The sequence below is a fragment of the Trachypithecus francoisi genome, unplaced genomic scaffold (assembly GCF_009764315.1).
Source record: "Trachypithecus francoisi isolate TF-2019V2 unplaced genomic scaffold, Tfra_2.0 Lachesis_group13, whole genome shotgun sequence".
In the NCBI taxonomy this organism is placed as follows: domain Eukaryota; kingdom Metazoa; phylum Chordata; class Mammalia; order Primates; family Cercopithecidae; genus Trachypithecus; species Trachypithecus francoisi.
In genome coordinates this window covers 38471315-38497837 of record NW_022681458.1, presented here as the reverse complement: position 1 = coordinate 38497837, position 26523 = coordinate 38471315, and the positions used below count along the sequence as shown (strand labels likewise).

The 26523-nt window shown below is 41.6% G+C and overlaps 1 protein-coding gene across 4 annotated transcripts in view; it reads right to left on the bottom strand.

Moving 5' to 3' along the window:
• Positions 1 to 24217, bottom strand: part of ICA1L (islet cell autoantigen 1 like) — a 101721-nt gene extending 77504 nt beyond the window's left edge. Inside the window, exons 1-3 of one of the 4 annotated variants that reach the window (XM_033230673.1) lie at positions 23320 to 23411; positions 22659 to 22785; positions 21718 to 21787 (exon numbers count right to left, since the gene is read on the bottom strand). The gene's annotated coding sequence lies outside the window, so the exon portion shown is untranslated. Of the gene's footprint in view, positions 1 to 21717; positions 21788 to 22658; positions 22786 to 23319; positions 23412 to 23739 lie in introns of those variants that run through there. The other 3 variants (XM_033230675.1, XM_033230672.1, XM_033230674.1) reach the window with 3 other exon arrangements.
• Positions 24218 to 26523: the final 2306 nt, after the last annotated feature.

Below are 26523 nucleotides of genomic sequence, written 5' to 3'. Positions count from 1 at the left end.
TAAAACAAATCAATAATCTCTTTAGAGATAGATTTGTATTCACTTAAAACGTCTCATTACTATAACATCACTGAAAAGCAAGTGGAACTGGTATTAATGTGCACACTGAAGCACTGAAATCCTCTTGAGAAAAATAATCTGTGAAGACTTTTGACTTAATATAACATTAGTGTTTGATGCAATTAAGAAAATATATTAGTCAAGCCTGCTGTTTAACATAGTACTCCTGCTTACTCTGGCTCCTAAGCCATGAGTTTTCTCACAAACACAATCAACATTCCTCAGGGTGACAGTTGATAAATAATTCAACTTTGGAAGGGGGGGAACTGGTAGGAAATGCTCAAAAATGTCAGCAATGGTTTTCTCTGCAGTGGGATCATGGATGACAGTTTATTGTAGTTTCTGACAGTTTTCTGCAGCAAATTTGCTACAATTAACATGTATAACTATTATTTGAATAACTATTATTATTGTACCAATGTTTTCTTATCAAGACCAGTTATACTTTTACCTTTTTGGTTTTTCTATTTTTTTTTAAGACAAGGTTTTGCTCTGTTGCCCAGGCTGGAGGGCAGAAGCACCATCATGCTCCAACCTCCCAAGCTCAGGTGATCCACAAGTGCATGCCATCACACTCGGCTAATTTCTTTTTCCTTTTTTTGTAGAGACCCTAAGACTGTGCCCTCACTCGCACTAGACCAGAGACTGGTTGCAAGTCAGGGTATCCAGAACTTCTGACCCACCAGCTTAAAGTGGGGGTTCCCAAGATTCCTTTTTGGGCTCGATTAGAGGTAGAGTGGCTCACATAACTTAGGGAAACACGTCAGAGTCTCAAGGCAGCTGAAAGGAAGGCAGGAGAAGGTCAGAGGCCTGTCCCTGAAGCCTAATACATCCAACACTATAACAAGACTGTAGTGAGAGCTATGGAAGTTAGGAACCAGCAAATGTTGATGAAAAATAATACCACACTATCCAACACTTGCAAAGCCCTTATCCAAAAGTGAGTCATTCATTCATTGCTAAATATATATTAAGTGCTTATAGTTTTATGTAGCAATCTTACCTGAAATATGACTAATAATCAGTAAGTGTATATAAAAATATCTGAGAAGTTAAAATAGTTATTACAAGACTATATATTAAATCACATGAACTTTGTAAGGGTGTTGGTCTCCCCCTCTCCTGCTAACAATCGAACACCTAATAAATAACAGAAATAAGGATTGAAATTCTGGTGTGCTGGGTACCATGAGTGAAATTTCCTTTGAACTGTATGTTGAAGAAAAACAGATTTTAACAGCAGGAGGCAAGGAAATACTATTCCAAATACAGGCTGAAGAAGAGAAAGGCAGATTGATGGTACAGATTGTAGAGATCTATTTAACAGAGAGACCAAACACAGAGAGTTCAGAACAATCTCTCCATATTCCAGACATAATCTAATAAAAGCCTGGACCAAGGGCATTAGTGTAAGAATGGATATGAAGGCAGATATCTATAGAACTTGGTAAATAATGATTAAGCAGTTTTGCCCCAGAAAAATAAGGGCAATTAGAAGAAGCAGTTCTCTAAGTGGGAAGGTTAGACATTTCATCTGTGATATCTTGAATCTAAAATGATCAGGGACATCAGAGTTTTCCAAAATTTCTAACAGGTAATTAAAACTGTAGTAATAAAAAATTTTTTCAAGCTTGGGTCTCTAGTCAGACTGTCTAGGATGAAGCTAAGAACTTTTTTTATTAGCTATGGGACCTCGTGCAAGTGACATTAATCTCTCTTTTAGTTTCCTCATCAGTAAAATAGGAATAATGAAGTAAATGGACTGTTATAAGAATTAAATGGGCTGGGCGTGGTGGCTCATGCCTGTAATCCCAGCACTTTGGGAGGCCGAGGTGGGTGGATCACCTGAGGGCTGGAGTTTGAGACCAGCCTGACCAACATGGAGAAACCCCATCTCTACTAAAAACACAAAATTAGCCGGGCGTGGTGGCGCATGCCTGTAACCCCATCTACTCCGGAGGTTGAGGCAGGAGAATGGCTTGAACCCGGGAGGTGGAGGTTGCTGTGAGCCCAGATCGCGCCATTGCACTCCAGCCTGGACAACAAGAGCAAAACTCCATCTCAAAAAAAAAGAATTAAATGAGAAATATATGTAAAGTGCTTGGAATAGAAATTGCTGGCACTTAAGAATTCATGTTATATTTTTTCATTTTACTTTTTATCAGAGCTTAGAATGAAATATTACATGGGAATTATCTACTGATATATATATATAGAGAGAGAGAGAGAGGGAGAAATAGTTAAGCAGTGAGAACAAATGAGACCTTTAAGAAAATAGAAAGGGTGGTAAACAAAAAGATACAGGCACTTGTATGTTCACTGCAGCATTAGTCTCAATAGCAAAAACATGGAATCAACCTAGATGCACATCAACAGTGGGCTGGATTGGCCGGGTGCGGTGGCTCAAGTCTGTAATTGCAGCACTTCGGGAGGCCGAGGCAGGCGAATCACGAGGTCAGGAGATTGAGTCCATCCTGGCTAACACGGTGAAACCCCGTCTCTACTAAAAATACAAAAAATTAGCTGGGCGTGGTGGTGCGCGCCTGTAGTCCCAGCTACTCGGAGGCTGAGGCAGGAGAATGGCGTGAACCCGGGAGGCGGAGCTTGCAGTGCGCCAAGATCGGGCCACTGCACTCCAGCCTAGGTAATACAGCGAGACTCCGTCTCAAAAAAAAAAAAAAAACAGTGGGCTGGATAAAGAAAATGTGATACATATACACCATGGAATACTATGCAGCCACAAAAAAGAACAAAATCATGTCCTTTGCAGCAATACAAATGCAGCTGGAGGCCATTATCCTAAGCAAATTAATGCAGGAACAGAAAATCAAATGCCACGTTTTCATTTTTAAGTGGGAACTAAACATTGAGTACACATGGACATAACGATAGGAATAGTAGACACTGGGGACTACTGGAGGGGGGAAAAGGGAGGAGGTGGTGAGATTAGCCACCACGCCCAGCTAATTTTTGTATTTTTAGTAGAGACGGGGTTTCGCCATGTTAGGCAGGCTGGTCTCGAACTCCTGACCTCAGGTGATCCACTTGCCTCGGTCTCCCAAAGTGCTAGGATTATAGGCGTGAGCCACTGCGCCCAGCCAAACAGCATATTTTTAAATTTTTGGTTGACCCCGTGATATCGCCAACATTAGGCCATTTTTTTACCTACGAAAACAGCAATTGTACTGGACTCCATCTAATAAAAGGAACTGAAACAAGTTTACTAAAGTGCTCTAACTCATTTCAGAAAAAAAGTCATCTGTGGGCAAATGATCTCCCTAACTAAGAACATGTCCCAACTCAATTCAGAGATCTGGGCTGATTGGCAAACTATGGCCTGCTGGCAAATAGTCTTTAGCTGCTTTCTTGCTACAAAGGCAGTTAGGTACATCCAGCAAATTGCACAGCCTACAAAGCAAAAATTATTTACTATTTGGCCATTTACAGAAAAAGTCTGCAGACCCCTGATCTCAGTCATGGTTCTAAAACACAGTCTGAAAGTCATAAATCTCTTTAAGTTGTATTATTGTAATAAGACAACGTCTAGTCTTTGTATACATACATATATATTTTGTGTGTGTACAGATATATACAGTCATGCACCGCATAATGACATTTTGGCCAATGATGGACCATATATACAACAGTGTTCCCATAAAATTATAATACAGCAGAGATCTGGCAAAATGGCCGAATAGGAACAGCTACAGTCTGCAGCTCCCAGCAAGACAAATGCAGAAGGCGGGTGATTTCTGCATTTCCAACTGAGGTACCCAGTTCATCTCACTGGGACTGGTTAGGCCGTAGGTACAGCCCACAGAGGGCAAGCAGAAGCAGTGTGGGGCGCTGCCTCATCCAGGAAGTGCAAGGAGCTGGGGCCCTCCCTGTCCCAGCCAAGGGAAGCCATGAGGGACCGTGCTATCTGGCCCAGACACTACGCTTTTCCCACAGTTTTTGCAATCCACAGACCAGAAGATTCCCTCGTGTGCCTATACCACCAGGGCCCTGGGCTTCAAGCATAAAACTGGGCGGCTTTTTAGGCAGGCACCGAGCGACCTGCAGGAGTTTTTTTTTGTTTTGTTTTGGTACCCCAGTGGTGCCTGGAACCCCAGCGAGACAAAACTGTTCACTCCCCTGGAAAGGGGGCTGAGGCCAGGGAGCCAAGTGGTCTCGCTCAGCGGGTCCCACTCCCATAGAGCCCAGCAAGCTAAGAACCACTGGCTTGAAATTCTCACTGCCAGCACAGCAGTTTGAAGTCGATCTGGGACAATCGAGCTTGGTGGGGCAGGGGCATCGGCCATTACTGAGGCTTGAGTAGTTGGCTTTCCCCTGACAGTGCTAAGGAGGCCGCCAGTTTGGACTGGGCAGAACTCACCACAGTGCGGCAAAGTGGCTATGGTCAAACTGCCTCTCTAGACTCCTCCTCACCAGGCAGGGCATCTCTGAAAGAAAGGCAGCAGCCCCAGTCAGGGGCTTTTAGATAAAACTCCCATCTCCCTGGGACAGAGCACCTGGGGTAAGGGGCAGCTGTGGGCACAGCTTCACAGACTTAAAATGTTCCTGCCTGTTGGCTCTGAAGAGAGCATCTGATCCTGACAAGGAGGATTCTCCCAGCACAGCAGTTGAGCTCTGCTGGGGGACAGACAGCCTCCTCAAGTGGGTCCCAGACCCCCATGCTTCCTGACTGGAAGACACCTCCCAGCAGGGGTCAACAGGCACCCCATACAGGAGAACTCCAGCTGGCATCAGGCCGGTGCCTCTCTGGGACAAAGCTTTCAGAGGAAGGAGCAGGCAGCAATATGTGCTGTTCTGCAGCCTCTGCTGGTGATACCCAGGCAAACAGGGTATGGAGTAGACCTGCAGCAAACTGTAGCAGACCTGCAGAAGAGGGGCCTGTTGGAAGAAAACCTAACAAACAGAAAGCAGTAACATCAACATCAACAAAAAGGAACCCCCACACAAAAACCCCATCCAAAGGTCATCAGTCTCAAAGATCAAAGGGAGATAAATCCACCAAGATGAGGAAAAAACGGCACAAAAATGCTGAAAATTCCAAAAAACAGAGTGCCTCTTCTCCTCCAAATGATGACAACTCCTCTCCAGCAAGGGCACAAAACTGGATGGAGAATGAGTTTGACGAATTGACAGCAGTAGGCTTCAGAAGGTGGATAGTAACAAACTCCTCTGAGCTAAAGGAGCATGTTCTAACCCAATGCAAGGAAGCTAAGAACCTTGATAAAAGGTTACAGGAACTGCTAACTAGAATAACCAGTTTAGATAAGAACATAAATGACCTGATGGAGCTGAAAAACACAGCATGAGAACTTCATGAAGCATACACAAATACCAATAGCTGAATCAATCAAGCGGAAGAAAGGATATCAGAAATTGAAGATAAACTTACTAAGGCATGAAGACAAAATTAGAGAAGAATGAATGAAAAGGAATGAACAAAGCCCCCAAGAAATATGGAACTATGTGAAAAGACCAAACCTATGATTGATTGGTGTACCCGAAAGTGACGGGGAGAATGGAACCAAGTTGGAAAACACACTTCAGGATATTATCCAGGAAAACTTTCCCAACCTAGCAAGACAAGTTGACATTCAAATTCAGGAAATACAGAGAATACCACTTAAGATACTCCTCGAGAAGAGCAACCCCAAGACACATAATCGTCAGATTCTCCAAGGTGAAACGAAGGAAAAAATGTTAAGGGCAGCCAGAGAGAAAGGTCAGGGGATGCAATCCTACTCTCTGATAAAACTGACTTTAAACCAACAAAGATCAAAAAAGACAAAGAAGGGCATTACATAATGATAAAAGGATCAATACAACAAGAAGAGCTAACTATCCTAAATATATATGCACCCAATACAAGAACAACCAGATTCATAAAACAAGTTCCTAGAGACCTACAAAGAGACTTAGACTCCTACACAATAATAGTGGGAGACTTTAACACCCCACTGTCAATATGAGACAGATCAACGAGACAGAAAATTAACAAGGATATTCAGGACTTGAACTCAGCTCTGGACCAAGTGGACCTAATAGACATCTACAGAACTCTCCACCCCAAATCAACAGAATATATATTCTTCTCAGTGCCACACAGCTCGTATTCTAAAATCAACCACAAAAATGGAAGTAAAACATTCCTCAGCAAATGCAAAAGAACAGAAATCATAACAAACAGTCTCAGACCATAGTGCAATGAAATTAGAACTCGGGATTAAGAAACTCACTCGAGGCCGGGTGCAGTGGCTCAGGCCTGTAATCCCAGCACTCTGGGAGGCCAAGGCGGGTGGATTACAAGGTCAGGAGTTTGAGACCAGCCTGGCCAATATGGTGAAACCCTGTCTCTACTAAAAATACAAAAATTGGCCAGGCGTGGTGGTGGGTGCCTGTAGTCCCAGCTACTTGGGAGGCTAAGGCAGGAGAACTGCTTGAACCCAGGAGGCAGAGGTCTCAAAAAATAAACTCACTCAAAACCGTGCAACTACATGTCTCAAAAAAGAAACTCACTCAAAACCATGCAACTACATGGAAACTAAACAACCTGCTCCTGAACGACTGCTGGGCAAATAACGAAATTAGAGCAGAAATAAAGAAGTTCTTCGAAACCAATGAGAACGAAGACACAACGTACCAGAATCTCTGGGACACAGCTAAAGCAGTGTTAAGAAGGAAATTTATTTTATTATTATTATTATTTTTGAGATGGAGTCTCGCTGTGTCGCCCAGGCTGGAGTGCAGTGGAGCGATCTCAGCTCACTGCAAGCTCCGCCTCCCGGGTTCCCGCCATTCTCCCGCCTCAGCCTCCGAGTAGCTGGGACTACAGGCGCCCGCCACCACGCCCGGCTAGTTTTTTTTTTTTTTGTATTTTTAGTAGAGACGGGGTTTCACCACGTTAGCCAGGAGGGTCTCGATCTCCTGACCTTGTGATCCACCCGCCTCGGCCTCCCAAAGTGCTGGGAATACAGGCTTGAGCCACCGCGCCCGGCCTAGAAGGAAATTTATAGCACCAAATACCCACATCAGAATGAGGGAAAGATCTAAAATTGACACCCTAACATCACAATTAAAAGAATGAAAGAAGCAAGAGCAAACAAATTCAAAAGCTAGCAGAAGACAAGAAATAACCAAGATCAGAGCAGAACTGAAGGAGATAGAGACACGAAAAACCCTCCAAAAAAATCAATGAATCCAGGAGCTTGTTTTTTAAAAAGATTAACAAAATAGACCGGTAGCCAGACTAATAAAGAGAAAAAAGAATCAAATAGATACAATAAAAAATAATAAAGGGATATCACCACTGATCTTAAACAAACTACCATCAGAGAATACTACAAACACCTCTATGGAAATAAACTAGAAAATCTAGAGGAAATGGATAAATTCCTGAACACATACACCCTCCCAAGACTAAACCATTAAGAAGTCGAATTCCTGAATAGACCAATAACCATAAGCCTGGCCTTCTAATAACAAGTTCTGAAATTGAGGCAGTAATTAAGAGCCTACCAACCAAAAAAAAGCCCAGGACCAGACGGATTCAGAGCCTAATTTTACCAGAGGTACAAAAAGGAGCTGGTACCATTCCTTCTGAACCTACTCCAAACAACAGAAAAAGAGGGACTCAGCCAGGCGTGGTGGCTCACACCTGTAACCCCAGCACTTTGGGAGGCCAAGGTAGACAGATCACAAGGTCAGGAGTTCAAGACCAGCCTGGCCAACATGGTGAAACCCCGACTCTACTAAAAATACAAAAATTAGCTGGGCATGGTGGCGGGTGACTAGAATCTCAGCTACTCAGGAGGCTGAGGCAGAGAACTGGTTGAACCCGGGAGGTGGAGGCTGCAGTGAGCTGAGATTGCACCACTGCACTCCAGCCAGGGAGACAAAGCGAGACTCTGTCTCAAGAAAAAAAAAAAAAAAAGAAAAAGAAAAAGAGGGACTCCCTAACTCATTCTATGAGGCCAGCATAATCCTGATACCAAAACCTGGCACAACAAAAGAAGAAAATTTCAGGCCAATATCCCTAATGAACATCGATGCCAAAAATCCTCAATAAAATACTGGCAAACTGACTCCAGCAGCACATCAAAAAGCTTATCCACCATGATCAAGTCTGCTTCATCCTTAGGATGAAAGATTGGTTCACCATATGCAAATCAATAAACATAATCCATCACATAAACAGAACCAATGACAAAAACCACATGATGGATAAATCTCAATAGATGCAGAAAAGGCCTTTGATAAAATTCAACACCCCTTCATGCTAAAAACTCTCAATAAACTAGGTATTGAAGGAACATATCTCAAAATAATAAAAGCTACTTATAACAAACCCATAACCAATATCATACTAAATGGGCAAAAGCTGGAAGCATTTCCTTTGAAAACCAGCACAAGATAAGGATGCCCACTCTCATTACTCCTATTCAACATAGTATTGGAAGTTCTGGCCAGGGCAATCAGGCAAGAGAAAGAAAGAAAGGGTATTCAAATAGGAAGAGAGGGAGTCAACTTATCTCTGTTTACAGATGACATGATTGTGTATTTAGAAAACTCCATCGTCTCAGCCCAAAAACTCCTTAAGCTGATAAGCAACTTCAGCAAAATCTCAGGATACAAAATCAATGTGCAAAAATCACAAGCATTCCTATACACCAATAATAGACAAGCAGAGAGCCAAACCATGAGTGAACTCCCATTCACAGGTGCTACAAAGAAAATAAAATACCTAGGAATATAAGTTACAAGGGATGTGAAGGACCTCTTCAAGGAGAACTACAAACCACTGCTCAAGGAAACAAGAGAGGACACAAACAAATGGAAAGACATTCCACGCTCACGGATAGGAGGAATCAATATCATGAAAATGGCCATACTGCCCAAAGTAATTTATAGATTCAACGCTATTCCCATCAAGCTACCATGGACTTTCTTCACAGAATTAGAAAAAACTACTTTAATTTTCATATGGAACCAAAAAAGAGCCTATATAGCCAAGACAATCCTAAGCAAAAAGAACAAAGCTAGAGGTATCATGCCGCCTGACTTTGAACTATACTACAAGTCTACAGTAACCAAAACAGCATAGTACCAAAAAAGATATGTAGACCAATAGAACAGAACAGAGATCTCAGAAATAATACCACACATCTACAACCATCTGATCTTCGACAATCCTGACAAAAACAAGCAATGGGGAAAGGAGTCCCTGTTTAATAAATGGTACTGGGGAAACTGGCTAACCATATGCAGAAAATAGAAACTGGACCCCTTCCTCACACCTTATACAAAAATTAACTCAAGATGGATTAAAGACTTAAATATAAGACCTAAAACCATAAACACCGTAGAAGAAAACCTAGGCAATAACATTCAGGACATAGGAATGAGCAAATACTTCATGACAAAAACACCAAAAGCAATGGCAACAAAAGTCAAAATTGACAAATGGGATCTAATTAAACTAAAGAGCCTCTGCACAGCAAAAGAAACTATCATCGGAGTGAACTGGCAACCTACAGAATAGGAGAACATTTTTGCAATCTATCCTTCTGACAAAGGTCTAATATCCAGAATCTACAAGGAACTTAAACAAATTTACAAGAAAAAAAACAACCCCATCAAAGAGTGGGCAAAGGATGTGAACAGACACTTCTCAAAAGACATTTATGTGGCCAATAAACAAATGGAAAAAAGCTCATCAACACTGGTCACTAGAGAAATTCAAATCAACACCACAATGAGATACCATCTCATGCCAGTTAGAATGGTGATCATTAAAAAGTCAGGAAACAACAGATGCTGGAGAGGATGTAGAGAAATAGGAATGCTTTTACCCTGTTAGTGGGAGTGTAAATTAGTTGGACCGTTGTGGAAGACAGTGTGGCGATTCCTCAAAGATCTAGAACCAAAAATACCATTTGACCCATTACTGGATATATACCCAAAGGATTATAAATCATTCTACTATAAAGACACATACACACATACGTTTATTGTAGCACTATTTACAACAGCAAAGACTTGGAACCAACCCAAATGCCCATCAATGATAGACTGGATAAAGGAAATGAGGCACATATGCAACATGGAATACTATACAGCCATTAAAAAAGAATGAGTTCATGTCCTTTGCAGGGACATGGACGAAGCTGGAAACCATCATTCTCAGCAAATTAACACAGGAACAGAAAACCAAACACTGCATGTTCTCACTCATAAGTGGGAGTTGAACAATGAGAACACATGGACACAGGGAGGGGAACATCACACACCGGGGCCTGTCGGGGGTTGGGAGAGCATTAGGACAAATATCTAATGCATGCAGGGCTTAAAACCTAGATGACGGGTTGATAGGTGTAGCAAACCACCATGACACATGTATACCTATGTAACAAACCTGTATGTTCTGCACATGTATCCCAGAACTTAAAGTAAAATTTAAAAAAAGAAACCTATTTTAAAAAAGATTATAATGGAGCAGAGAAAATCCTATTGTCTAGTGATGTCACAGCCATGGTTTGCCACTGAGCAAACCTTTCCCTAGTTTAGATACATAAATACCATTGTGTTACAGTTGCCGCCCATATTCAGTACAGGAACATGCTATACAGGTTTGTAGCCTAGGAGCAATAGGCTGTATCAGACAGTCTAGGGATGTAGCAAGCTACACCATCTAGGTTTGTGTAAGTACACTCTATGACGTTCATACAATGACAAAATTGCCTAAGGACACATTTCTCAGGACGTATCCCTGTTGCTATGTGGTGGATGGCTATATCATATACATCCTACTTTAAAGGCTCTGACTGACTAATCTTTCATCAACCGCCCATTAATTCAGGAATGGTTTTTGGCTCTGGCAAATCAATAAGTACATTAGGTTACAGGCTCTTTTGTCTGTCTCCTTTCAAGGATTGAGATGAAATGAAGCCTACTAAAATTATTAAGGGTAACTGATATGAAAGATGAACCAACAAGTGACAAATTGAGGATCTTCCCCTCAAACTGCCCTAAAGAATACATTTTATAAAGTATCAGCTTTAATATTATATTAGAATTGAATTCAGATTATAAATATAAATATTTTCAGATCAGATCTTAATTACTGTTTAGTCAAACATGATTTGGTTACTGAGATACTGGTCTATTCAGGCAGAGTAGCTGAAATTTACAAACACACAGAGATACTATAACTTGTGCAGAACAAAAATTACCTGAAATTTGAAAATAGTACCAATATGACAGTCAGTTTCATATGCACATTTAATGCCAGCTTTGTTCTGGGTGCTATGATTGGCATTGTAATCATAACATCAATAAGACACGGACATAGGAAAATCCAATTACATTAAATGCAAACCTGTGTTTATCTAAAGTAGAAAGAATATGGTAATTACTTATCACCATTCAATCAGTCCCACAAACTCCACACTAAGCACCTAAGTTACCCACAGAGAGGTTACCATCTTGACCTAATATTCTTTTTTTTTGAGACAGAGTCTCACTCTGTCGCCCAGGCTGGAGTGCAGTGGCCGGATCTCAGCTCACTGCAAGCTCCGCCTCCTGGGTTTACGCCCTTCTCCTGCCTCAGCCTCCCGAGTAGCTGGGACTATAGGTGCCCGCCACCTCGCCCGGCTAGATTTTTTGTATTTTTTTTTAGTAGAGACGGGGTTTCACCATGATATCCAGGATGGTCTCGATCTCCTGACCTCGTGATCTGTCCATCTCGGCCTCCCAAAGTGCTGGGATTACAGGCTTGAGCCACCGCACCCGGCCGGGGACCTAATACTCTTATGAAAGGACTGGATCTTAATAATTTTTCAAAAAGAATTCAAAATTATGCAAAAGGTACTTTTCTTAGTTTAAGATATTTTAAAGTTCCTGATAATGTTAGTACTGCTGCTTACTAAAATAACAATCATTATACCTTTAGAATACTGAAAACTTTTTAAACACATTTTATCTCCTTTGGTCTTCATAATATCCCAGAAAGCTAAAAATGGCAGGTTATATTATTCCAGTTTCATAAAGGAAGTAGCCAAGACCCTTTAAAATTAAGGGAATTTTCTTAAATTTATTTAATTCACATGCATTAAGAACATTTTTGTCTGGGTGCAGTGGCTCATGCCCAGTACACTGAGAGACCATGGCAAGAGGATCACTTGAGGTCAAGACCAGTCTGGGCAACACAGTGAGACCTTGCCTCTAAAAAAATTCTTTTCTTTAATTTGCTGGGTATCATGGCACATACCTGTAGTCCTAGCTACTCAGGAGGCTGAGTGGGGAAGATTGTTTGAGCGCAGGAGTTCAAGGTTACAGTAAACTATGATCATGGCACTGCACTCCAGCCTGGGCCACAGAGTGAGACTCTGTCTCAAAAATAATAATAATAATACATGGGAAAATAGAAAAGGAACACCAATATGGTTAATCCAAACACATTAAAAATGACATTAAATATAAATGGACTATATAACACCATTAAAAAGCAGAGATTGTAATACAGGATAGACAAGTATAACCCAAATACATGTAATTTAAAAGAAACATACTTTAGGCTGGGCACGGTGGCTCACAACTGTAATCCCAGCACTTTGGGAGGCTGAGGCAGGCGGAACATGAGGTCAAGAGTTCGAGACCAGCCTGGCCAATATGGTGAAACCCTGTCTCTCCTAAAAATAGAAAAATTAGTCGAATGTGGTGACTCATGCCTGCAATTCCAGCTACTTGGGAGGCTGAGACAGGAGAACTGCTTGAATCCGGGAGGCGGAGGTTACAGTGTGCCAAGATTGTGCCACTGCACTCTAGCCTGGGCAACAGAGCAAGACTATGTCTCAAAAAAAAGAAAAAAAAGAGAAACATACTTTAAACACAAATACACAGAGAAGTTAAAAGGAAAAGCATAAAGATATACTGCATAAACATTAAGTATATATTAATGTCTCACAAAACAGGTTTCAATATAAATAATATTTCCAGGGATAAGATGAACATTTAATAATAAGAGGGTCAATGTATCAAGAAGACATAGCAGGCTGGGCACAGTGACTCACGTCTTTAATCCCAGCACTTTGGGAGGCTGAGGTAGGTGGATCACCTGAGGTAAGGAGTTCAAGACCAGCCTGACCAACATGGTGAAACTCTGTCTGTACTAAAAATGCAAAAATGAGCTGGGTGTGGTGGCGGGCGCCTGTAATCCCAGCTACCTGGGAGGCTGAGGAGAACTGGAACCCAGGAGGTGGAGGTTGCAGGCAGCCAAGATTGCACCATTGCACTCCAGCCTGGGGGACAGGGCGAGACTCCATTTCAAAATAAAATAAAATAAAATAATAAAATAAATACAAAAATTAGCCAGGAGTGGTGGCTCGCACCTGTAGACTCAGCTACTAGGGAGACTGAGGCAGGAGAATCGCTTGAACCTGGGAGGTAGAGGTTGCAGTGAGCCAAGATTGCGTCACTGCACTCAAGCCTGGGTACAGGGCGAGACTATCTAAAAAAAAAAAAAAAAAAAAAAAAAAAAGACATAGCAATCTTAACTGTGGATATTACTAAATGATAAAGCTCTCAAATACAAGGAAAAAAAAAAAAAAAACCTGACAGAACTAAAAGGAGAAACTGTCAAATTTACAATCACAATGAGGGACTTAACACTGCCCCCAGAATAGTAACTGACATAAGTGGACATTTTTTTTAAAAGTGAAGGCCAGGTGCAATGGCTCACACCTGTAATCCCAGAACTTTGGGAGGCTGAGGTGGGTGGATCACTTGAGGTTACGAGTTCGAGACCAGCCTGGCCAACCTGGTGAAACCTCATCTCTACTAAAAACCCAAAAATTAGCTGGGTGTGGTAGCACACGCCTGTAATCCCAGTTATTCGGGAGGCTGAGATAGGAGAATCGCTTGAACCCAGGAGGCAGAGGTTGAGTAAGCCGAGATCATGCTACTGTACTCCAGCCTGGGCGACAAAGTGAGATTCCATCTCAAAAAAAAAAAAAAAAAAGTGAAACCATAAAAGTTTTAAACAATCCCCCCCGCCTTTTTTTTTTTTTTTTTTGAGAAACACTTTAAACCAACTTGGCCTAACTGACATTTATACACCAGTCCACCCACCAAGAGCAGAATACATTATTTTTCCCTAAGGGTAACTGAAAGATTCACCAAAACAGACCATATGCTAGGCAGAAAAATAAAAGTATTAAAATAACACAGATAACATTCTTAGACTATAATACTATTACTTTAGAAATCAATAGAAACCAGGTGTTGTAGCTCCCATTTGTAATCCCAGTGACTCAGGAGGGTGAAGCAGGATTGCTTGAGGCCAGGAGTTTGAGACCTGTCTAAGCAACATAGTAAGACTCTATTTCTACAAAAAAAAAAAAGAAAGAAAAAGAAAAAAGCCAGAAGTGGTGGCACATGCCTGTAGTGTCAGTGACTTTGGAGGCTGAGGTGGGAGGATCGCTTGAGCCCAGGAAGTTTGAGCCTGCAGGGAGTGAGCAATGATCACACCACTGCACTCCAGGCTAGGTGACAGAGCAAGACTCTGTCTCTATAAAAAAAAAAAGTAAAAAGTTTTAAACAGAAATCAATAGCAACTGGATATCTAGAAAATTCCCAAATATTTGGAAATAACATATATCTAAATAAACAGGCCGGGCGTGGTGGATCATGCCTGTAATCCCAGCACTTTGGGAGACTGAGGTGGGTGGATCGCCTGAGGTCAGGAGTTCGAGACCAGCCTGGTCAACATGGTGAAACCCCGTCTCTACTAAAAATACAAAAATTAGCCAGGCGTGATGGCAGGTGCCTGTAATCCCAGCTTCTTGGGAGGCTGAGTCAGGAGAATCTCTTGAACTGGAGAGGTGGAGGACGCAGTGAGTCAAGCCTAGGCGACAAGAGCAAGACTTCATCTCAAAAAAAAAAAAAAAGAATAAATATAAATAAATAAACAAACAAATAAATAAAGGGTCAAAGAAATCAGAGAGGAATTTTAAAATATTTTTAACTCAATGATAATAGAAACATCAAAAGCTGTGGAATGCAACTAAAGCATGATTAGAGAAAAGCTCACAGCTTTAAATACCTACATTAGAAAAAAAAAGGGCAGGTGCGGTGGCTCAGACCTGTAATCCCAACACTTTGGGAGGCAGAGGCAGGCAGATCACTTGAGGTCAGGAGTTTGAGACTAGCCTAGCCAACATGGTGAAACCCCACCTCTACTAAAAATACAAAAATTAGCTGGGTGTGGTGGCGAGCACCTGTAATCCCAGCTACTTGGGAGGCTGAGGCAGGAGAATCAGTTGAACCGAGGAGACAGAGGTTACAGTGAGCCAAGAACATGCCACTACACTCCAGCCTGGATGACAGAGTGAGACTCCATCTCAATAAAAAAAAGAAAAAAAGGTATAAAATCAATTATCTATGCTTCCACCTTAAGAAGTGAGAAAAAGAGGAGCAAATTAAACCCCAAGTAGAAGAAACAATAAAAATAAGTCAGTAAATAGAAAATGGACAAATAAGAAAATTAAAGTTAAAAATGGGTTGATTTGAAAAAATTATTAAATTTAAAAAGCTTCTAGTAAGACTTAACAAAGAAAGAAAAACATAAATGACCAATATTAGGAATAAAAGAAGGAACATCACTATAGATCCTACGGACATTAAAAGATTAATAAAGGTATGTTTTTAACAACTTTACACCAAAAGATTCTACAACTTAAGTTAAATGAACAAATTCCTTGAAAAATGCAACTTACCAAAAACTAACACAAGAAAGAAAGAGAGCATCCATATTATCTTATACTCATTTTAAAAAGTGAATCAATAATTTTTTAAATCCCGTGAAAACAAAACAAAACAAAACCCTTTCAGGACCAGATAGCTTCACTGGTGAATTCGGTCAAACACTTAGGACGTAACCAAACTTACTCTTTCATAGAGTAGAAGAGGAAAGAATAGCTCCCAACTCATTTTATGAGCCAGCATAACTTTGCCCTCAAAACCAAACAGATATTACAAGAAAAGATTATTATAGACCAATATTTTTATTAAATATGAATGAAAAACCCTTCACAAAATCCTAATAAATCTAATAGAGTAATAGGTGTGTGTGTGTGTGTGTGTGTGTGTATGTATATATATACATGGATAAAACATGACTAACTAGGTGGAATTGATGCAAGGGACGCAAGATTTGCTTACCATTTCAAAATCAGTCTATGGCCCAGGTGCGGTGGCTCACACCGGTAATCTCAGCACTTTGGGAGGCTGATACGGGTGGATCACCTGAGATCAGGAGTTCCAGACGAGCCTGGCCAACATGGTGAAACTCCGTCTCTACTAAAAATACCAAAATTAGCCAGGTGTGGCTGGGCACAGTGGCTCATGCCTGTAATCCCAGCACTTCAGGAGGCTGAGGCAGGTGCATCACCTGAGGTCAGGAGTTGGAGATCAGCCTGGCCAACATAGAGAAACCCCACCTCTACTAAAAAATGTAAAAATCAGCTGGGTGTGGTGGCCTGTGCCTGTAATCCCAGCTACTTAGAAGGCTGAGGCAGGAGAACTGCTTGAATCTGGGAGGTGGAGGTTGCAGTGAGCCGAGATCACACCACTGCACTTCAGCCTGGGCGACAGGGTGAGACTCTGTGTTTAAAAAAATAAAAAAAATCTTCTCTTTGGCGGGGCATGGTGGCTCACGTCTGTAATCCAGCACTCTGGAAGGCCAGGGCAGGCGGATCACTTGAGGTCAGGGGTTCAAGACCAGCCTGGCCAACATGGTGAAACCTCGTCTCTACTAAAAATACAAAAATTAGCCGGGCATGGTGGTGCACTCCTATAATCCCAGCTACTCAGGAGGCTGAGGCAGAAGAACTGCTTGAACCCAGGAGGCGGTGGTTGCAGTGAGATGAGAGTGTGCCACTGCACTCCAGCCTGGGGGACAGGAGCAAGACTGTCTCAAAATAAAAATAAAAATAAATTAGCTGGGTGTGGTGGCACACACTTGTAGTCCCAGCTACTTGGGAGGCTGAGGTGGGAGGACTGCTTGATCCTGGTAGGTGAAGACTGCAGTGAGCTGAGATGGCACCACAGAACTCCAGCCTGGGTGAAAGAGCAAGAGTCCATCTCAAAAAAAAAAAAAAAAAAAGAAAAAGAAAAAAAAAAGAAAATCAGTCTATGTAATTCATTAAATTAAGAGATTAAAGGAGAAGTATCACTATTTCAATAGATGTAGGAAAGAAATGAAAAAATGTATCACTCACTCATGATTTAAGAAAAAGAAACTCTGGCCAGGTACAGTGGCTCACATTTGTAATCCCAGCACTTTGGTAGGCCAAGGTGGGCAGAAAATGTGAGGTCAGGAGTTCGAGACCAGCCTGGCCAACATGGTGAAACCCTGTGTCCACTAAACATACAAAAATTAGCTGGGCATAGTGCTGCACACCCATAGTCCCAGAGACTTGACTGGCTGAGGCAGGGGAATTGCTTGAACCTGACAGGCAGAGGCTGTAGTGAGCCGAGATTGTGCCAATGCACTCTAGCCTGGGTGACAGAGCAAGACTCTATCCCCCCCCCCCAAAAAAAAGAAAGAAAAAAAAAAGAAAACAACAACAAAAAAATCCCACACAGCTAACATCATACTTAACTGTGAAATAGTGAATATTTTTCCTTTAATATTGGGTAAGAGGCAAAGATGACTGCTCACACCCCTTCCACATTTAAAAGGAAAAGGCAAAGACGTCTTTATTCACAGGTGTCATGATTATGTATGCAAAAAATCCTAAAGAATCTTTTAAAAATCTACTAGATCTAATGCAACAGATCTGAGCAAATTCAGCAATTAGTGAATCAGACAATGTAAAACAAATGTATCACATTTCTATATATTAGTAGCAAACAATTAGGAAGTTATTTATTTATTTTTTTTTTGGTAGAGATGGAGTCTCCCTATGTTGCCCAGGCTGGTGTCAAACTCCTGGCCTCAAGTGATTCCCCTCGCCTAGGCTTCCAAAGTGCTAGGATTATAGGTGTGAGCCACCACATCTAGCCTAGAAAGTGAAATTTAAAATCCACTCTCATTTTTAATAACATCCAAAGCTATGAAATATTTAGCAGCAAATTCAGTGAAATACAAACCACAGTGCTATTAAAAACTATAGCACATTGCTGAGAAAAATCAGAGAACACAGAGAAATACATCCACAAATATACAACCAAATGATTTCTGACAAGGGCACTGATATAGTTTGGATGTTTGTCCCCTAAAAATTTCATGTTGATATGTGATCCCTAATATCGGAGGTTGGGCCTTCTGGGAAGTCATGGGGGTGGATTCCTCATGAATGGCTTGGTGATGAGTGAGTTCTTACTCTGTAAATTCATGTGAGAGCTGGCTGTTTAACAGAGTGTGGCACCCTTCCCTCTCTCACCATGCGACGCCTGCTCCCCCCTTCACCTTCCTCCATGAGTGGAAGAAGCCTGAGGCCCTAATCAGATGCAGATGCCGCACCATGCTTCTTGTACAGCCTGCAGAACTGTGAGCCAAATACACTGCTTTTCTTCATAAATTACGCAGTCTCAGGTATTCCTTTATAGTAACCCAAAATGGACTAACAGAGGCGCCAAAGCAATTCACTGGTGGAAACGTTTGACTTTTAACAGACAATGGAAGGACAACCAGATATCCATATGTCAAAACAATTGCTCCCCAATTCTTAACTAACATCATTTACAAAGAGTAATTCAAAATGTGTAACAGACTTAAATGTAAAGTTTAAAACCTGTAAAACTCCTGGCTAGGTGTGGTGGCTCACGCTTGTAATCCCAGCACTTTGGGAAGCTGAAGCAGGCGAATCACAAGGTTAGGAGTTCGAGATCAGTCTGGCCAATATGGTGAAACTCTGTCTCTACTAAAAATACAAAAAATTAGCTGGGCAAGGTAGCAGGTGCCTGTAGTCCCAGCTATTCAGGAGGCTGTAGCAGAAGAATCACTTGAACCTGGGAGATGGAGGTTGCAGTGAGCTGAGATCCTGCCACTGCATTCCAGCCTGGGCAAGAGCGTGAGATTCCATCTCAAAAAACCGTAAAACTCCCAGAAGAAAAAATCTTTGCAACCTGGGGGCAGACAATGATTTCTTAGACTATTTAAAACGTGAATTATAAAAGAAAAAAAAATCAAGAAGTTGGATTTCACCAAAATTTAAAATTGTTATTTGAAAAACACAATTCAGAAAATGAAAATTTGGAGGAAACTTTTCATACATACACACACACATATGAACAGACCTGTGTTCTGAATATATGAAGAATAATTACAACTGAGTAATAAGAAAATCTCATTTTAACAGATAAATTATTTGAACAAACTAACAAAAGATATTCACATGCAGTCATGCATTAACTGTGGGAATATGTTCTGAGAAAGGTGTCATTAGGTGATTTCATCATTGTGAGAACATCACAGAATGTACTTATACAAACCAAATGTTATAAGCCTACCACATACCTAGGGGCTATTGCTCCCAGGCTACAAATCTGTACAGCATGTTACATACTGAATACTGTAGGCAACTGCAACACAATGATGGTAAGTATTTGTGTATCTAAACATGTCTAAACACTGAAATGGTACAATAAAAATATGCTATTACAATCTTATGTGACTACTATCATATCTGTGGTCCATCATTGACCAAAACACCTTTATGCAGTGTACAACTATACACTAATGGCCACTAAGCATATAAAAATACATTCAACAACATTATTCATCAGGGAAACAAAAATTAAAACCACAAAGAGGTATCAGCACACCCCCATTTGATCTTGCTTAACAACCAATCTGTCAATTCAAAGTGCTGGCAACAATGAGGAACAACTGGAACCTTCATACATTGGTTGTGGGAATATAAAATGGGTATAACCACTTCAGAAAAAATTGAGTTTCTTGGAAACACACACAATCCAGCAATTGTATTCTTATTTACCCAAGATAAATGAAAAATATGCCCAAAGACCTGTAAATGTTCTTGCCAGCTTTATTCAAAATAGCCAAAAATTAGAATATCTATTAACAGGTGAACAAACAAATTATAGTAATAATGTGCAATGGAATACCACTCAGCAACAAAAAAACTACAAATCAAGTAATTAATGAGTAAGGGGTGTCTTTATGGGGTGATGAAAAAGTTTTCAAACTAGAGAGAGCTGGTGATCTCACAACATTGTGAAAACAATAAACATCACTGAATTGTACACTTCAAAACAGTTGTTTGGGTTTGTTTAGTCAAAGTAAAAAAGAAAAAAAAAGGCTAATTGTATGTTATGTGAATTTCCCCTCAAAAACAAAAAAACTTTTGATAAAAGCAAGAACAGGAATGAATTCTCAACTCATGATGATACACCAATACACATCCACAATAATAGCTTAAATGACAAAGACTGACAACACCAAAACTGGTGAGAACGTGAGTAACTGGAACTCATATATTGCCAATGAAAGCATTAGACGGTATAACCATTTTGGAAAATGGTCTGGCAGTTCCTCATAAAACTAAACATGCTTCTACTTCGTGACCTAGCAATTCCACCACTAGGTATTTAAAGCTTTGTGTGGGCAGAGATTTTCATCTGTTTGTGAGCAAATAGTGCAAGACACATAGTAGATACTCATAAGTATTTACCAAATGAACGTCTACTTATTTTAGCATTGTAATAAAAAACTAGAAACAATCTAAGTATATTAATAAAAAGCTATACAGATAAAAATGTAGTATATTCATAAGACAGAATACTATATAAATAATTAAGGGTGGGCGCGGTGGCTCACGCCTGTAATCCCAGCACTTTGGGAGGCTGAGGTGGGTGGATCACCTAAATCCAGGAGTTTGAGACCAGCCTGAATAATATGGTAAAACCCCCATCTCTACTAAAAATAAGAAAATTAGCTGGGTGTGGTGGCATGTGCTTGTAGTCCCAGCTACTCGGGAGACTGAGACAGGAGAATTGCTTGAACCCAGGAGGCGGAAGTTACAGTGAGCAGAGATGGCACCACTGCACTCCAGCCTGGGTGACAGAGCGAGACTCCGTCTTAAAACAACAACAACAAAAAAAAAAACATTTAAAACAAATATGTTCGTGGCTAGAACTATCAATATCAATCCAAATCAATTTTTAAAACAATACGGAGTGAGGCCAGGCGTGGTGGCTCACACCCGTAATCCCAGTACTGTGGAAGGCAGAGGCGGGCGGATCACGAGGTCAGGAGATCGAGACCATTCCGGCTGGCACGGTGAAACCCGGTCTCTATTAAAAATACAAACAATTAGCCAGGCATGGTGGCAGGAGCCTGTAGTCCCAGCTACTTGGGAGGCTGAGGCAGGAGAATGGCATGAACCCAGGAGGCGCAGCTTGCAGTGAGCTGAGATCCGGCCACTGCACTCCAGCCTGGACGAGAGAGCAAGACTCTGTCTCAAAAAACCAAAATAAAATAATACTGAGTGAAAAACACAAGTGCAGGCTATATGCAATATGATGTAACTTATTTAAAATTTAAAAACACATGCAATAATAGACACATATAAAATATAATTTAAAAAATACAAAACACAGATATCAACTCATGATGTTGAGTACCTGGTTATGGATGGGTGGGATGAGACTTCAGCTTTATTGGAAATATTTTATTTCCGCATCTAAAAAAATACTAGAAATAAATACAACAAAATGTTAACAGTTGTTAATGTTAATATAGATATTGTGTTACTTTAGTCTATTTTTTATCTCAACTAAACTAACAAAGGAATTTAAAAACCCTAGAGTTACATGCAAGTGAGTCAATAATGGCAAAATAATAATGAGATACATAGAAAGTAACTAACTTTTAATGGTGAATACTGGATCCAAGCACAAGTTTGAAAATTTTGATTTCCAAAAAAAACCATAAAACTTAAGGGATGAATGAAAAACAGACAAAATGGAACAGGGCAATACGAATATTATTAAATAACAAAATCTACTTCGAACAAGGAAATCTTTCCAGTTACAGATATATTTAAAACTCTTTCTACATATCCCATCTGTTGTTGTTAAAGAATATAAAAAGGATAAAATTTTAAAGGAAGCACAGTGAGTACTGAAAAAGCTAAAGTATAAAAGAAAAAATGTAAATATAGGATAACACAATGAAATCACAAAGTTTGGCAGTATAGTAGAACAAGACAGTATATTATCCATTTTATATCTAATATTTTGATATCTGGTCCTAGTTCCGTAACTGGTATAAACTTTGTTTTATATTTTTTATGATATTTATAATAAAAAATACGGCATCCTACTTTTTCCAGTAGTCTCATATTTGCAGTTTTTCCTCTTTGAACTGACTGATCTCTGAGCACCCTTCTAATTCTAAAATTAAACTGGTAATTAGAACACTGCCTTCCACATAGCTGTTTCAATGACTAGAAAAACAATCATTTTGCACTATTAAATAGAGATTTCAAAGAATACTGGGTTTGATAGGCACAGATAAATACTAAACGATTTAAAATTTTGGTCATATAAAAATACATACATACCATTCGGAGACGTTTATTCGGCCAGAAAATGTATAATTAACTCCTACTAAAGGTTGAGGCACCTGTGGCTATTCCATAAATACTGATGTGAAGATGATTAAAGTAATATCATCTTACAGTACGTCGCCTGAGTCAGAACCAAATAAATCAATACATAAATACTTTTGGGAAAAATAAAAACCATGGAAAAATGTTATCTTCCCAACAATCTATTTTACAGAGACCCATAGTTTATAACAGCCTTTATGCTGTGTGCATCAAGATCATCTATTACGCGAAAACTGATTCCACCCCCTCTACTGGCAACGCCCCAGCACCGCGGGTGAGTTGCCAGGATGGACTCCCGGCCTTCCCCTCTCCGTCTTCCTTAGAGCATCAGGTATCGGACCACTGACATCACCTGGGCACCTGACCAGCTGACCCGCGTTTCCAGGAGCCAGATCTGTGCCGTGGGGCCGGGTTCACGGCCTGGGGAGCAGGATCTGCGCGCGGAGCCCCTCGTGGGCCCGTGCACTCTGCAGTTCAACCCAAATCGCACATTTACTATGTTTTGTTTTTCTCCATCGGTTGCCAATTAGTTTCTAAAGAAGATATTCCCATTACAAAATAATAGCGAAATAAAAATAAGCACCACGTTAAAAAGAGGTCAGCAGGGAGGCACCCGAGGGCTGTTTGGGTGATTGGCCGCCGCCTCTACTAGGAGCGACCTCCACCGCCGAGAGAAATCACCCAAATGAGCCCCGGGCTGCCGCGCTCCTTCACTACAGCGAGCGTGGCCGGGAAGCGCCCTTTAGCCGCAGGGACCCAGTCACGCCAGAAACCGCTCCTTGCGGGTTTTGCCTGGTGGGAGGCCGGAAGAACCCCGAGCAGGGCCTCGCCTGGTAGAAGGCCGCAGGCAGCGGCCGGGGTCCCCGAGAGAACCAAGGAGGCCAGCAAGGACCCGAGAAGCCGCGCGCGCGCGCGCGCGAGTGGCCGGAGCCTCCCGCCGCCCGACGTCGCCATGGGAACCCAGGATTTGGCCTCCGGGCCAGACCGCCGCCTGAGGGGGAAGAGGGGCGCACTGGGGGCCGCAGACGCTTACCGGCGCCGCTCCTCCTCCGCCTCGGGTCGCGTTCGGCCGCGCGGGGATCCGTCCCGGCACCCGTTCCGGCCACCGCCCGCGAGCCCCACGCCGACTCCGGGCCCTCCGGTAGCCAGTGCCCCTCCGCACCAGTGCGTGGAGGTGTCAGGCTCCCGCTGCGGGAGGCGGGAGATTTAAACCGCACGGCCTGGCGTCCGCGTTCGCCCCACTCAGGCGCCGGCCTGACCCCGCCACCGGCCCGACTGGGGACCGGCGCATCTCTCGGTCTGCTCTTGAATGAACTCGGGGACCCTTTCTATCCCTCCTTTCCCGATTTCCTCCTTAATTAATAAAGTGAGATGACAAACACCAAGCCGGTCAGAACATCCGAGGAGCTGAGTGTGAGCTCTGTGAGGCATGGGGAAGTGGAAGGCATTGGCCTGGGGCCCTCCCGGCTACCTCCGAGCACCCCCACCCCCGGACCTGCCGGGCCTTCTCGGGCGGCGCCTCAGCACCAGTGCTCCATACGCGGAAAGCGTTCGCGCGCTGTATTTAACTCCCATGTTAAAGATTTAAAGAGGTCTTAACCGTTCATAACCAATCTCAAATGTACATATCCATATCCATAATGTTTGTGATGAATCTTCAAGAGTAAAAGGTAAAACCGGATCCTGAAAGTCTCGGGAAAAAAACAAAAAGGAAGCAAAACTGTTTACTACTAGTAGGAGATAATCAAACTGCATTCTTTTTAAAGGTGACTCCAAAACTTAACTTTCCTAAAACAGCAGCATATGAATTATTACAACTGTGACACATAGGCTAGCAAAGAATGAAAAGGTTAACACTCGAGGTGATAACTAAAGTCTGTATGATGACAAAGATGGGGTCAGGTTCTAGAATATTAACAGTACAAAATATTCAACCTGGAAAGTATACTTTTAAAATAGGAAAAGTGGCAAGTTATAGAGGGTTAATTTGGACTGAAAACATTAAATGTCTTTAGAGTTTTACACTGAGATATTTGGATTTCCAAGGAATAGGCAAATATCTGAAATCATGTGCAAAATTTTGTTTTTTTTGAGGAAAGAGTCTACAGCTTTCCTCAGAAGGGTAAAAATTAGCGTTTGGCAAATATGAGTGATTGACGTTATTTCCTTGGGATGGCTTTTCTGAATCTTACTAAATGTGGCATTTCTCCTAAGGGGTATAACTCTCCGGCGGTAATGATCTACCTGCCTGTCTTCCCCATTAGGTGCTGAGCTGCTTCAAAGCTGCTGTCCACCCTTACGCCATTTCTGCAGCCTTAGCACCTAGCAGAGTGCCTAATACAAACTAGGTCCTGAATGAATGTTGAGTCCATCAATGAACGAACTGAAATAAAGACAGCTAATTCACAACTGAAGGATACATTATAAAATATCTGAAAAGACCAGATTAACTTTCTCACCAAGGAATAAATAACATGGCAAGCGAAATGACTTTCAAATGTTACTATGCCCCATGGTAAAGTTCTTGGGGTATTAGAAAATGTTTGTTCCAATAAGATGAAGTTTTAAGTCAAGAGAACAGTAAACTAACTTCTTTAGCTCAATCTGAGGCCAACTAAAGTCCTCCAAAGAAGACACCAGGAAGTCAGAATAGTGTCTACCGGCCGGGCCTATTGCTTTTATTCACTTAACTGGGTAAAATTACAGAAAGATACACAGTATCTCCAAGCCATCAATGAAGTGTAGTATTTACATATAATCACTTTTTCTTCACAACTCACTAAGGAAAGGTGGCACAGTGTAGGAATAGTATCAGAAAATAATGTAGAGCTAGCTGCTGATGCTTCACCCAGACAGGAGTCAAGTCTCTCATATTTCATAAATGCCCGTGGAATGAATTAATCTTCCTTTAGCTGTTAGATAAAATGTTTACATGGCTAGCACTAGGAGGAGTGTGGCAGTTCACGCCTATAATCCCAGCACCTTGGGAGACTGAGGCGAGCGAGCACTTGTGGTCAGGAGTTTGAGAACAGCCTGGCCAACACGGTGAAACCTTGTTTCTACTAAAAATTCAAAAATTAGCCCCATGTAATGGCATGCACCTGTAATCCCAGCTGGGAGGCTGAGGCACGAGAATTGCTTGAACCCAGGAGGCAGAAGTTATGAGCCGAGATTGCACCACTAAACTCCAGACTGGGCGACAGAGTGAGACTCTTGCACTAGTCCCTTAACAAAAGGAGGCAGCTCAGTCATGACATTTTAGTGTTGCATAAAACCTCTTTAGAAAGTGAAATAATTTAACACCTTTAAAATACTTTTAAATTTCACTTAGAAGCACATTTATTGAATCGTTATTTAACTTTCTATCAACATATAATACATTTATACTGAGAAAAAAAGGGTTTTCCTCTATGGTAGACTTTTACAAGCTAACTAGACAAGAACATTAGATGACTTGGAATGTGGGGCTCCACAAATGGGATCCAAACCTAGAGTCTTAGTTTCTTTAAAGACTAACGCTTTGGGAGGCCGAGACGGGTGGATCACGAGGTCAGGAGATCGAGACCATCCTGGCTAACACGGTGAAACTCCGTCTCTACTAAAGATACAAAAACTAGCCGGGTGAGGTGGCGGGCGCCTGTAGTCCCAGTTACTCGGGAGGCTGAGGCAGGAGAATGGCGTAAACCCGGGAGGCGGAGCTTGCAGTGAGCTGAGATCCGGCCACTGCACTCCAGTCCGGGCGACAGAGCGAGACTCCGCCTCAAAAAAAAAAAAAAAAAAAAAAAGACTAACGGTCTTCACTTTTATTTTTGTGCAA